Source organism: Mastigoproctus giganteus, chromosome 13, assembly GCF_048544385.1.
Source record: "Mastigoproctus giganteus isolate SK-2022 chromosome 13, ASM4854438v1, whole genome shotgun sequence".
NCBI classification, from domain to species: domain Eukaryota; kingdom Metazoa; phylum Arthropoda; class Arachnida; order Uropygi; family Thelyphonidae; genus Mastigoproctus; species Mastigoproctus giganteus.
Window position 1 is genome coordinate 21,813,385 of NC_143587.1, and position 13,551 is coordinate 21,826,935.

The 13,551-nt window shown below is 38.7% G+C and overlaps 1 protein-coding gene across 4 annotated transcripts in view; it reads left to right on the top strand.

Annotated features, from left to right (window-relative positions):
• Window positions 1-13,551, top strand: part of LOC150075848 (mitogen-activated protein kinase kinase kinase 13-A-like) — a 276,690-nt gene that overhangs the window by 124,729 nt on the left and 138,410 nt on the right. The gene's annotated exons all lie outside the window — the stretch shown is intronic.

The window sequence follows — 13,551 nt, forward strand, 5'->3', positions numbered from 1 at the left end:
TAAAGTATTTATGAAAATAACTTGAACGAATTATGAACTGAGCAGTATTACGTTGTTTGTCTTTAGTTTCTTATGATTCTTGTGTGCGATGAAAAACCTGAATTTCTGAGAATAAAAGCCATGTAATCCCCACCGAGATCAACTAACTCGGTCACAAAACCAGACTTTTTCCACACCAGGTGGTGTAGACGAACAACGAACAGAACCATTTTAGTATAATTCCTCAATGATAGCTTAAGATTGGAGTTCTGCATTTGGATATTCTTGATGGAGTTTATCACAGTACAATATGCTGTTGTTGTTGTAGGGGTTTTAGGAGCATCAAATTAAGGCCATTGAGCAGTATATATTATATTTGTAAATTGCATTGTGGTGTATTTCCTGTTTGCTGGATGAAAAATCTGAGTTTCCGGGAGAAAAAACTATGCCACCCTGGCTTGAGATCTACAAACTCAGCTACGTTGTCTAAAAGGCCCATAAAAATTCCTCACGGCACTCGAACTCGGGTTTTTATCACCCGGTGTGGAGAGGACGGCGATTCTACCAACTGTGCTACCCTCGAGGGTAGTAAAATATGCATTTCGTGGTCTATTAAGATCATGGAGGCTTCGGCTACATGCAACGATCTATGCAAAAATATATACTTGTAAATGAAAATGTTCACATGGTATGTTTTCTACAGGAAAACGCAGCCGGTTCTTGCGGCAGCAAAGTGCATATAAGCATCGTCTCACCACACAGTGTCGAAAAGGATCTGGTTTGAATCCCCTCAATAATGCGAGAAATTTTTATGGCTTTTTTCACAGCGCGGCTGAGTTAGTCGGTCTCTGGAGAGAGTTGCATGGTTTTCTCCCAGAAACTCGGTTTTTTTTCAAGCAGGCAGATTGACCACAGAACACTCAATTTACAGACATATGCGGCGCAAAATGGTCTTAGTGGCTAATGCGCCTAAAACCCCACCACAGCAACAAGTGCAGCCGGTAGTGTAAGACAATGGTTTCCAACCTTTCCTATAATATGGTCTGCGCGGTAGCCCACTGGCATCGTCACTGTCCTCCCCACACCTCGTAGAAAAGGCCAGGGTTCGAATCCCTTCGATGACGCGAGGAACTTTTATGGGATTTTTTCACTCCGTGGCTGAGTTAGTCGGTCTCAGGCGTAGACAGCAAGGTTTTTCGTCCAGCAAAGCAGGTAAATCGACCAGACATAATTCATGTGGGTAGTTGAAGTGACCTTTCTAGGTGACCCTAATAAAACAGTTTTCTACCGTATGAACTACTTTAAACAAGGTCTCGAGATTCATCTGTCAGTTTTTTTTCATATTTAACAGTCACGTAAGCTAGAATTCATGTTCAACTCAAACGTGTGCACTACTGTTCCCTGGCGTTTAACAAAAGTTAAATTAAAATTTACCTTTGGTTTTCTTCAAATTTTTATTTACCAATGTAAATAACAATTTGTAGTAAACTGAAAACAAAATCAGACAAGTTGAAGAGTAATAAGGCACTCCATCTTAAGTTGGTTTAATTACGTTTTTATTACCTTTTCCAACCGGTGACGATACCACGCAGACAGTGGTACTTTTCAAGATGATAATGCTCCCATTCACTGTACACCAAATGTGTGGCCTCGTGGGTAGAATCGCCGTCCTCCCCACACCGAGCTGAAAAGACCTGTGTTCGAGTCCTATAAAATTGTTATGGGTCTTTTTCGCAACCTGGCTGTGTTAGTCGGTCTCAGGCAACGGGAGCATGGTTTTTTCTCCCTGAAACTCTGATTTTTTGTCCAGAAAACAGAAATCGACCTCGGAACACACGTAATTTACAGATAATATACAAGGAGCAATATAGCCTTGGTCGTTTATGCCCCTAAAACCTCACACAACAACAACCAAATGTGTGAAAGAGTGGTTTGAGAAAGATTTCAGCGTCTGCCCAGTCTTCGGATCTCAATCCTCTTGAGCTGGTAGTTAGGTTATTAAGGTATCCCGTAAATGATTAAATATACCCGTTTATGTATTATGTCTGTAAATTGCGTGTGTTCTCTGGTTGTTTTGCTGGACGAAAAACCACAGTTTCTTGAGGAAAACCCTTGCTACGCCTGAGGCCGACTAACTCAGCCACGGAGTGAAAAAAACCCATTAAAGTACCTCGAGTTATCGACGAGAGTCGATCCTGGGGCTTTTCCACCTGGTGTGCTGGTAGTTAGGTTAGGCGTATATTAAGCGCCAAAGTAACTATGGTTATTAGATGCCAATATTTTGTTGCGTCTATAATTGCATGTATTCATCAATCTGTTCGCTGGATGAAAAATCTGGATTTCGGAGAAAATTAAACCATACAATTCTGAGAACCAATTCGGCCACGTTGTAAAACATACCCATTGAAATTCTTCGTGTTATTGACGAGATTCGAACTCTTTTCATCCGGTGTAGGAGAAAGGTGATTATAAGTTGTGCCGCTCGCGAGCGCATCCATTCAGCATCTGTGGGATAAACTGGCATGCGTGTTCGTCAACACAATATTCGTTCCACGTCTCTCCAGCAATTAAGGGCAGTTTTGGTCTATAAATACTCAAATATTCCTGTTATCGTTTACCAATACCTTGTTGACTCCATGACGCGTCAATTGGTTAGTCTAGTTCCTTGCTAGCAGTCCACACTAATAGAAAAAGATCTCATGCCGGACTAAATAGTCCAAGTCTATGCGGTGGTAAGGTTTCTTTCCAGGTACTCAGGTTTTTATCTCGAGAATAAAACACTTTCTTAGAACTTGTGCGAGTTGAAGTCTCATAGACCCACTCAGGTTAGATAAAGGTTTTAGTTTATTTGTGGACAGCAGCAGTAAAAGAGATATTATACGCCCATTCACGTACAGTTCTCCATTATATTTTTATATCTGAATGATAATCATGTAGTAACAGCTGGTTGAGAGGCAAGGGAATATGCAGGCCACCACCTTTGCAGTTGAATGTCACATGCTACGGTGAGGAACATACCGCAACGTCGAATAATAGTTCGTATGTGGAGGTCGCAAGTGTTTCAGAGTCGTGACGAGAAAACTGGAGTTGCGTTCATACTTGGAACACATTTGGCTTAGCGGAATTACCAGGAAGACCTTACCAGTTGTTTTGAGTTAAACTGGAGTTGTACGTGATAATCTTGTCTTTCTTTACTGCAAACACACATAAGTTGGATTCCTTATCTACTCACTCGTATTTTCTCTTTAGTTGTAGATGGAAGGACGGTGTAATGGCTAGAATGGTCATTTAGAATAACATTGCTGAGTTTCTTTTTCTAATACAATAAATAGTTTTTACACTGCTCGACAAAATTAACAGAACACATAGTAAACGTGGTGTAACTCGTGCAGCTTGCGATGATGCAGGACAAAATTTGGTATGGGGCTGTCCCATAGAATAACGATGAAATAATGAGATATAGAGAAACGTCAGGCAGGCATAAGGGACGTTTATAGAGGATGTGTAAGAATTACCGAAAAGGTCAATTACAGAAGTCGATACAAGATTCTCAAAAATATGGTCACATGACATCAATACGGCGTATGATCCCCTCTAACGTCTTAACAGGCACGACAGCGGTGAACCATGCTCGATATAAGGGTGTCTACAAGATTGCGTGGCAACAAATCCCATTCTTCCACCAGCGCAGACCTTAGCTCACCAAGTGACCGAGGAATTGGCTGCCGGCATGCAATGCGACGCCTAAGGCGTCCCACGCATATTCGATTGGATTTAAGTCTGTCGATCATGCTCGCCATGGCAGTCGTTGGATATCTTCAGTTTCAAGATATTCCTCCACCACTTGAGCTATATGTGCAGTGGCGTTGTTGCCTGAAAACGAAAATCTGGGCCACCCCTAAAAAGTCACTCATAGAGTTCGAGGATCTGTTCTTGATACCCCTGTGTAGTTAGGGTACCTCTATCAAAAACATGAAGGGTGAGGCCATTGATCATTATTGCACCACACACGAGAAAACCACCTCGAACGTATGGGTCCCTTTCTCTGATGTTGGAGGAATGGTACCGCATTCCTTTTTATCTCCAGATGAAATGACGTCTAGAATCTCTTTTTAGGCTAAAACGGGACTCATCAGAGAACAGAACTGTACCTGATTTTTCAGGGCCCCAAGTCACATGTTCATGGCGCCATTTTCGACGAGCTCTGTAGTGGTTTGGTGTTAATGGGATACAGACCACTGGCTTTTTTTTTTGCATAGAGCCCACTTGAATTGAGCCTTCTTAATACAGCCCGATTGGAAATGTTTTCACCTGTGGTCGTAGCAACCTCAACAGACAGTTGATGGAAGGACATCATAAGGTTCCGTCTTGCCGTTAGAGCCAGATAGCGGTCTGTTCTGGTTAATGCAGCCCTCAGGCGATCTTGGCCAGCAGCTCTTCTTGTTCCTGTCTCCTGAAACTGATTCCACAGTGCCGACACGACACTGCTTGGCACATTAAGCCAACGTGCGATATCCGCCTGCGACTGCCCGGCTTCAAGTCTTACAACGGCCTGCCATATTAAAGAATCATCTAAACCAGTGGTGTCCAACCTTTTCCCCTACGGGGGCCGTGTTCAAAATTAGATTTGTCACGCGGGCCTCACAGAGTGATTCGAGAAAAAATTGTGTCACATTTACTATATCTTGTTACTCGTAAAAGGAAGTTTCTATTTTCATGTTACCGTTTTTTCTTTTCAAGCTATATATAAAAAAAAATGCAAATTCCCAGCACTTTTATGTGCAACAAATCTATGATCAGTGATTTATTTTTTAGATTTTATGAAAATTATAAAAATATGACTTACTTTTGTTTGTTTTTTTTAAATACTTTACTTTTTTTTCAGTTTGAAATACTTCACTTTTGTTTAAAAAAAATACTTTACTTTCGCTTTTAAATGCTCATTTTAGAAAATTTACAATCTGAAAAGATCACTACTTTTCAATATTAAGGTGAATAAATAAATATAATGATAAACCTAAAATTTAAATATTCGAAAATTTTATTAAGTACAATACACAATAACTTTTACTGGACAAAACTTCACATTTAATGAGATGATTGAGGCTGGATATTTTTAAATAATTGTTAAAAATTTGGTTGCAAATTTGTGATGCCAATCTCAATAAATAATGAAGATTATGTCCTGGTGGTATTCTTTGATAGAGCTCCAGGTTATGATAGTATTTCTCCACTTGTTCTCAAAACCTGCGCTCCTGAACTTACTCCTGTTCTATGCCACCTTTATTCACTTTCTTATTCCAAAAGTGTTTTTTCTTCTGCTTGGAAATTTGCTCATATCCATCCATTTCCTAAAAAGGCTGACAAATCCCTCCCATCCAATTACTTCTACTCTTTCTAAAGTAATGGAGAAATCACTTAACCGTCAACTCTTAACCTATCTAGAAACCTTCCGTCTGATCAACGATCGCCAGTATGGATTCCGTCAGTGTCGATCCACAGGTGATATACTGGCATATGTTACCAATTTATGGACAAATTCAATGGAAAAGTTTGGTGAAACACAAGCAGATGCTCTTGATATCTCAAAGACTTTCGATCGTGTTTGGCATAAAGGTCTTCTAAACAAGTTTCCATCTTGGCGCCTCCGTAGCCAGGTGGGCAGGAGCAGTAGTGCATAGCACACGCTTCTTGAGTAGACCGGCGTTCGAGCCCGTGACCACCAAATACGGAGGATGCGGAAGGTCAGGGAATGACCACCGCATATCCCCAGCCCGGATAAAGGGTGAGGTTTGGCGTCAGGAAGGGCATCCGGCGGTAAAAATTGCATGCCAAAACAATAAAAACGCTGGCCCCATATATAATGGGAAAAAGCGAGGACAAAAAAAAAAAAAAAACAAGTTTCCATCTTATGGTTTGCCAACTGTTTTTTGTAATTGGTTATCCAGCTTTCTCTCTGATCACTCACTGAGGGTGATGGTAGATGGCTCTCTGTCTTCTAACTTCTCCACTAATTCTGGTGTCCACCAAGGTTCAGTTCTTTCCCCCACTATTTTCCTCTTGCATATTAATGACCTTCTTTCATTTATCGGAAATATAATCGTATCCATAGTTTTGCTGATGATAGCACATTGCATTCCACTTTCCAGTTTGAGAAACCTTTCCCTGCTCAAACAGCTTCAACTTCTCGAATATCCGCTACCAATTCCTTAAATGCCGATCTCCAGATAATTCTCCAGTGGGGCAAAGACAACTTGGTTGATTTCAATCCTTCTAAAACTCAGTGTTGTCTTATATCTCGCAAAAGGATTCTTCTGCTCCTATGCTTATCTTTGGTGACACTCCGATTTCTAGGCAAGATGATATATCTCTTTTAGGGATTACCCTGACTTCTAATCTGTGAACTTGTGCCAACCTTCCTTGGCACAAGCACATTACAAATATTGCTTCCTCTGCATCTAAAAAACTTGGTTTTCTCTTTCGCTCTCGGCGTTACTTTTCTTCCAAACAGCTGTTCACTCTGTACAAATCGCAAATCCGCCCTACCATGGAATATTGTTCCCACATCTGGGGCGGTACCCCCAAAACCTCTCTCAGGTTTCTAGATTCCATTCAGAAGAGGGCAGTTAGGTTAATTAATGACTCCTCTCTAACAAAGTCTCTCCACTCGCTGCCTCATAGACGTACTGTTTCTGCTACATGCTTTTTCTACAGATACTTCTATGAGTACTGTTCTTCTGAATTGGCTTCTAAAATTCTCGCTCTCTCTTTCAAAACAGTCCGGACACGTGCCGCCACCAGTCAACATCCATTTACTGTTGAACTTCAAACTCACAGAACCAACTTTTCATCTCCTTCGTTTATTCATTGAACTGCCGTTTTCTGGAACAACCTTCCTTCATATGTCTTTCCTGAAAATTACAGTCTACAGAAGTTCAAATCTAATGTTAACAAATATCTTCTTTCGCCTTCTCAACCTCCAACCCAAGCATGGTACCAAGTACGTAGGTTCTAATACCTCTCGTATTTGGGGTTTTCATAAAAAAAAACTGCTCATTTGTTATTCTGTTTCTTTTTAAATATATATTTGATTTTAGGAGTAAAAAATATCTGCTTGCAAACATACGTTGATCTGAACAAAGTAGCCATTTTCATGGCATTTTCTTTTATTAGTAGAAAATATTCATGGGAAAGCCTTGTAGAATTCAAATAGTTTATTTTTGCAGTCTATATACTTATTTTTGAATCATATTTTGGCTTGAAGATCAATAATTTCAAGTTGCAATCTGGGATTGTAGTTTTCAGCCATAGAAGTAAATGAGTTCTCAAACAAAAGCTAATGTTTTTTCATGGGATTTTATATCAGAAAATCGACTTTCAAACTTGTCAAAAAATTAATTGTAATAACGAAAGGCAACGATTCTTTGGAAATATGTTTCTCCCTTAGCTCAGTACAACATCCAAAGTGAACTAAATTGTCTTGCTCAACTGGGATTTAAATAATAACAACTTATTCTGAAATGATCCGATGTCACCAAACAAATCAGGCCAATTTTCCTTTCCCTTGTAGTTTTAAAGTAAGAGCATTTAAATGGCTAGAAATGTATGTATGAATTGCAAGATCAAACAACCACTCCATATTTGATAGTTGTTTTATTGGTTTCCGTTTTTCTGTGTTGAAACATTCGGTGATGTTTCAACAGCCACATTAAGGCCATGTGATCTTGTAAAATTTACAGTTGAAATAACCATATTCATAACGTGTTGGAGATCCAATACTTTCCCATAAAGAGCTTTTCGATGCACAGTGTAATGAATTCCAATAGGAGTTTCAGCTCTGATATCTATCATTTTCTTGGTTATTCTACCCATAAACCCAATGTTTTTACCAATCATATTTTTTGCACCGCCAGTTGCTCCTACCAGGTTTTTAATATTTAATCCTAAGTTTTCGATAGATTGAAGATCTGTAGATCAGCTAAATCTTCAATTGGTACAAAATTATCATTAATTCCACGTATGAAGATGAGGAGTTGGGCTGTGCCACTTACATCAGTATTATCATCCAGTGCCACACTAAAATAAAATAAATAAATAAATAAATTTTTTGTTTATACTCCGGCACGACAACCAAGTCAGTAGAGTTTACAATAAATCGTCAATATTTCATTTGTTTTATGTTTTCCAATATCTTCTACTCTTTGCATAATTGTTTTTCGAGACAAACTAATGTCTTGTATCATTGTTCGTTTCTCCGGACAAATTCTTCCACAACTTTTAACAAACAACGCTTAACAAATTCACAATCATTGAACGGTTTACTTTCAAAAACTATCAAATGTGCAACTTGATAACTGGCACGTACAGCAGATAAATTTCTTCACTGATACGTTTTCAGCATGTTTTGTTGTTTTCTTAATTCGTTTTGTAACTTTGAACACATTTCTTTTCGCAACGTTTCTTTACGTTAATCATAAGATTTATGATGGAATCAGCGTCGTTTTAAATTACATTCTTTAAAAACTCACCAAACACTGCTTTTTTGTGGTAATCAATGAAGAAATAGTCTTCGATCCACCTTGTATCAAAAACACGACACTCCAAATTGATTTTCCCCTTTTGGAACATTTTTAAGAATGATTTTTTTAAATTCAATACAAATTAATGATTAATTCAATGCAATGAACAAGCTATGTCAAAATACATAACTGTATTTAGCGTACACATGACTGCACTGAACCACATGTACATGTTTGATACAGTCGAGCTGGACGCCTGCATGCCTGTACACGCAGTGGCGATTGATGCTGTTTTAGTTCACTTGCCGCGCGGGTCTTATAAAATTATTCGCGGGCCGGATCCGGCCCGCGGTCCATAGGTTGGACACCACTGATCTAAACGACGACTTGCCATCCTGAGTACTGGAGATGCTCTTATCCTACTGAGCCAGCCGAAAAATGGGAACTTCATTCCCAGATTTGTCGTCAGCGATACTGTTCACTATAAAATATTCATGAAAAACATTTTGTTCTGTTAATTTTGTCGAGCAGTGTACTTGGGATCTGTATGCTCTGTAAGGCGGATATGGATATGTTCGGATTCACCCTAGGGCTCGATTCGAAAATTTTGGCACGTGCGGTCTTCTTCAATGTGCCCTTTCACCTTCGTTAGTTGCCAACAGAACTGTCAATTGATTCCCATCCAAATTAATGGCAGGTAACGAATTAATTTCCAATAACGTGGTCTAAGAAAATGCTTTGGAATTAGGAAAGCTGTTTCGACTGGGTGTAAACTGAAATACGCTTAATTACAAGTTCCGCAAGGGTAATCCAGTTCAGGCCAATTAAGTTAATTCTACCTGCTAATATCACGTTTGTACTTTGCCCATGCGTGGAGAAGTTAAAAGTACACAAATCAGTGGGGCACTTCATTTGTGAAGTAGAAGTTGACCTTGGCAAAGGAGCACTTATAACGGAAGTGGGGATTAAAAAATAATAAAATGAGTGTCAGGAAAAAAATTGCAATATACTATGAAATCTCGTTTGTGCGACTTTGGTTAAGATGGACTCCAAATTCGTAGTGGTTCCTAATCCCCTTAAGCTGGTCAAATTCCTTTGTAGTAATGCTGATGAATAGTGTTTCCAGTTTGCCCCTACGCAGTGTTACCAAAAATATTGGAACACCAAGAGAAAAGACAAAAACGGTATACAGATCAGATTATCGGCGTTTGAACTGCTTTTAATGAAAAGATACTTATTTTACATACCGTATTTTTGTTTTGATACTTATGTAAACCAATGAGGTTATTACATATGTATAACTTCGTGTTTTTGCTAAGGGTGGCGTCGGATTAATGAGATTCGAGTTATCGACAATGCCTCCGCCATTCCGCATTTGTTGTGAGGACATTTCGGATGAAACATGGCATTGCACAGATCAACCATCCATCCATCTTACTCTCCCGATTTAGCACCAAGGGATTTCTTCCCCTTTCTGAAGGTGAAAACTGCCCTCAAAGGAAAGAGATTTCAGGATGTCGTGGACATACAGAAAAACCTAAAATTAAATAACGAAAAACGTAACCGCTGAACTGAGCATCATCTCTTTGGATGCGTTTGCTGACTCTCTTTAGAAACTTTTAAAACGGTGTAGAAAGTGCATTCAATCAACTGGTTATTACTTTTAATAAAAAATAAAACCATTTTTTGGGTTCTACAATTTGTATTATTTTTATTGTACCAGGTCGGGAACTTTATTGTGACACCTCGTATATCTGAGATTAAGAAAAATTTAAAGTACTTTTTTTCCTTATGGACACCGTATTTAATTAATTATTTTTTGAAATTATTTTTAAAAAGTATAATGAAGGTTTTTTTTTTTTTTTTTGTTGAAAAAACGCGTGGCCTGCAGTTTTTGCCGACCCTAATTTTTTTTCGGTGGAGGGGGAAGGCATTTAGCACTAAAGTTTCCAAGAGTGACTAAAGTCATACAATGTCGTTGGCTTAAAATATGCTTCAGTTTCGAATATGGTTTTTTTTTATGTAATTACCATTCACAACAATTTCAAAAGAAATTTAAAATCTAAAATAGACACCGCAACAGCAAACAAACAACACAATTTCCATCCCTTTTCTCCTTTACATTTTTGTTATCTTTGTTATCTGTATTTAGATTTCTTTAGAATCAATTTTGTTTTCAATACTATGTTCATTATTTTGTGTTCTTTTTATCCCCCCCCCACATTTACTCGCAAAATAAACTGGATTGTAGCGACTCAGTTTGTAGAAATGTGAAGTAAACTGCGGAATCCGGTGGTTTGCAGAGGTCAGCATACCTATGAAATCCGTATATAACATATCTGTAAATTGTGTGTGTTTTGTGGTCGGTTTGCTGGACAGAAAATCCTAGTTTCCGGGAGAAAAATCCATGCTACCCTTGCCTGAAACCGACTAACTCAGCCACGTTGTGAAAGAATGCCCGTAAAAATTCCTCGGGTTGATGGGATTTTAATTCAGGGCTTTTCCACCAGTGTATGTGGGGGGGGGGGATGGTGATTCTACCAACTGTGCTACCATGAGGGCCCGCTGAATGACGTTTTGTGCCTAGACACTTAGGGCCATAAGGTGTCAATTTAATATCTGTAAATTACATATATAGATATAGATTTAGAATTAGATATAGGTAGATATAGATTTGCTTGCTTTGCTTCTTGGACCCGCTAATCTTCGCCATGGAAAAAACGTGCCTCTAAAAGTTCATTACAATTAGACGATACTATAGAACTCAGGAGTCATGGAGTAAAAGCAGTGATCTTTCTTTTAACATTAATGTTAAGGTTGGCCTGCAACCAAGGTAAAGTAAACTAAAGGTTGCACAGATTTCAGAAAAGTTAATTTCTTAGCAGATTGTCCCAGACCATCTTTGGCTACGCGTTATACAATTGTACAAGTACTACGAATCTTTAGGTATGTCACTCATACTGAATTGGTATGCACGATGGTATGGAATTGGCAACGCACAATGGAGGACATCGTCTTACCGAAAGTAAGACGATGTTGTTCATTTTTCATACCTGATCATGCATTCTTCAAGGCGATATGTGTCCTAGGATCTTTGGGAACTGTAGAGCATTGTAAGGGTGGGGTACCACGAAATTGGGCAACCATATATCCAGAAGTTGATTAACCCTATGCCTGTAATTGGCTGTAATTGCCGCTCGAGGAGGAACAACAAAATATTGAGGACTTATTTGCTGATTTACAGTACATAATATTATTACGTTAACTTGTCATTTCAGTTTGTACACGTAAATGCAATAAAATGTATGTTTGGTTGTCATGATTTCCATTTGCATGATTTCTCATATATTTCCATTAATTACGCATTTTACCCTTTGGGAAGATATTTATGGCAATTAGCAGTGCCGCGTTATCCAATAGGCAAAAAAGGCATCTGCCTAGGGCCCCGATCAGAGGAGGGCCCAAAATCACTGTTTCAAAAACTCATTGCTGTTCTTTACTAAACCTGCGCTTATCCAATCTCAAGCAGCGTTTATAGGATTGAACACGTTTGCCTCTCGTACTTTTAAAAGAATAGAGGAGCTTAGACTCTCTAATTTGGGATAATTTTATCAGGAGTTGATGATGATTGGATACTCATTGTAACCAAATACACTCTGCTGGACATTGAATGTGTTTATATATAGTGTAAATTCTTGGTGTTCTTCTGAAGACGTGGAACCTGTCTATAGTGTGATTGGGATAAAAAAATTCTTGTTTCTACAAGGAAGAGCCTGGAGCAATGTCTACAAGAGATTAGACATAATTATATCTCAAGAAATCTTGCTGATCCTAGCTTCTAGAATGGGATCCTCCATGGGATTATTTCCCATGGCGTGAGAAGTCAGTCCACTTCACCTGCTCTATTTCCTTTAGTCTTGCTTTATTTCTTCTACCTTCTAACTATTGGAGGATTCCTCTGTTTGATACTCCTCTCTTCTATTCTTTCCTACCTCTCCAGCTCCCAAACTTCTCCTCTATAGCCTTTTCATTTCATCCTTATTTGGGCTCTCCCTGGTCTTTTGCCCTGGGTTAGTCCAGCAGGTGATAGTTGATCCTAGCCACCTCCATGTGGCAGGGATGGGGGGGGGGGTGGAACGTGGTGACCAGGTGTTGCTACTTCCCATCTTCTAAGAGTACCATATCACTACACTTACACATCCAACACATTGCATAAAAATGGCCGGTTTTGGCGTAAACTTCTACACAAGATGTACAACGGCGGCTGATGGGGGAAACCCTGGGATCCGCCTCAACAATACATGAATATCCCCCCCCCCCTGTTTTTTACTAATATTTTAAGTGATTTTTTTTTTATCGGAAACTGAACTTTCTACCTGGCAAGGTCAATGAACTTGAAGATTAATTTGAAAATTACGTTTTTTCAAAACTAGTTTTACCGATTTTGATGCAATTTTATATTTAGTTCTTATGTCATATAATTTGTTTGTTTTATTGTCACAATAAAATGAAATCGAAATGTTCTTTATTAGTTTTTTCTTTAGATGAGGCCCCAAATTACATTTTGCCTTGGGCCCCATGAAGGTATAACGCGTCCACTGGCAATTAGGTATATCAGGTGGAGTCTTTTTATTGGATTTCATTCACAGGGATATATATCTCACCTAACAAATGCATTTCGAACATTTCTGCAACCCGCAATGCAGCGCAAAACATTATTTGCAAAATTCACAAATGATGCAGTTTTTTGTCCACCACTGTATGTAAGGATAATGTGTATATACACGGTATCAATGAAGTTAATATAGACATTGCCTTTGTATAACAAAAATATAGAAAATAAATTGACAGCAATTATGTACATCAAACTAATAACTCTTAATTCATTGAAATTGAGGTAATGGTTCCAAAACTTCTCTGAAGCTTTTGATTATATCCGAGAGAGAGAGAGAGAGGTCCCAATTTTGAATTTTTATTTCTCTTTCTCTTTGTACTGCACATTATAATGGACTGCTACCTCGATTTTCATACTAAGCTTCATGATAAAAGGCGA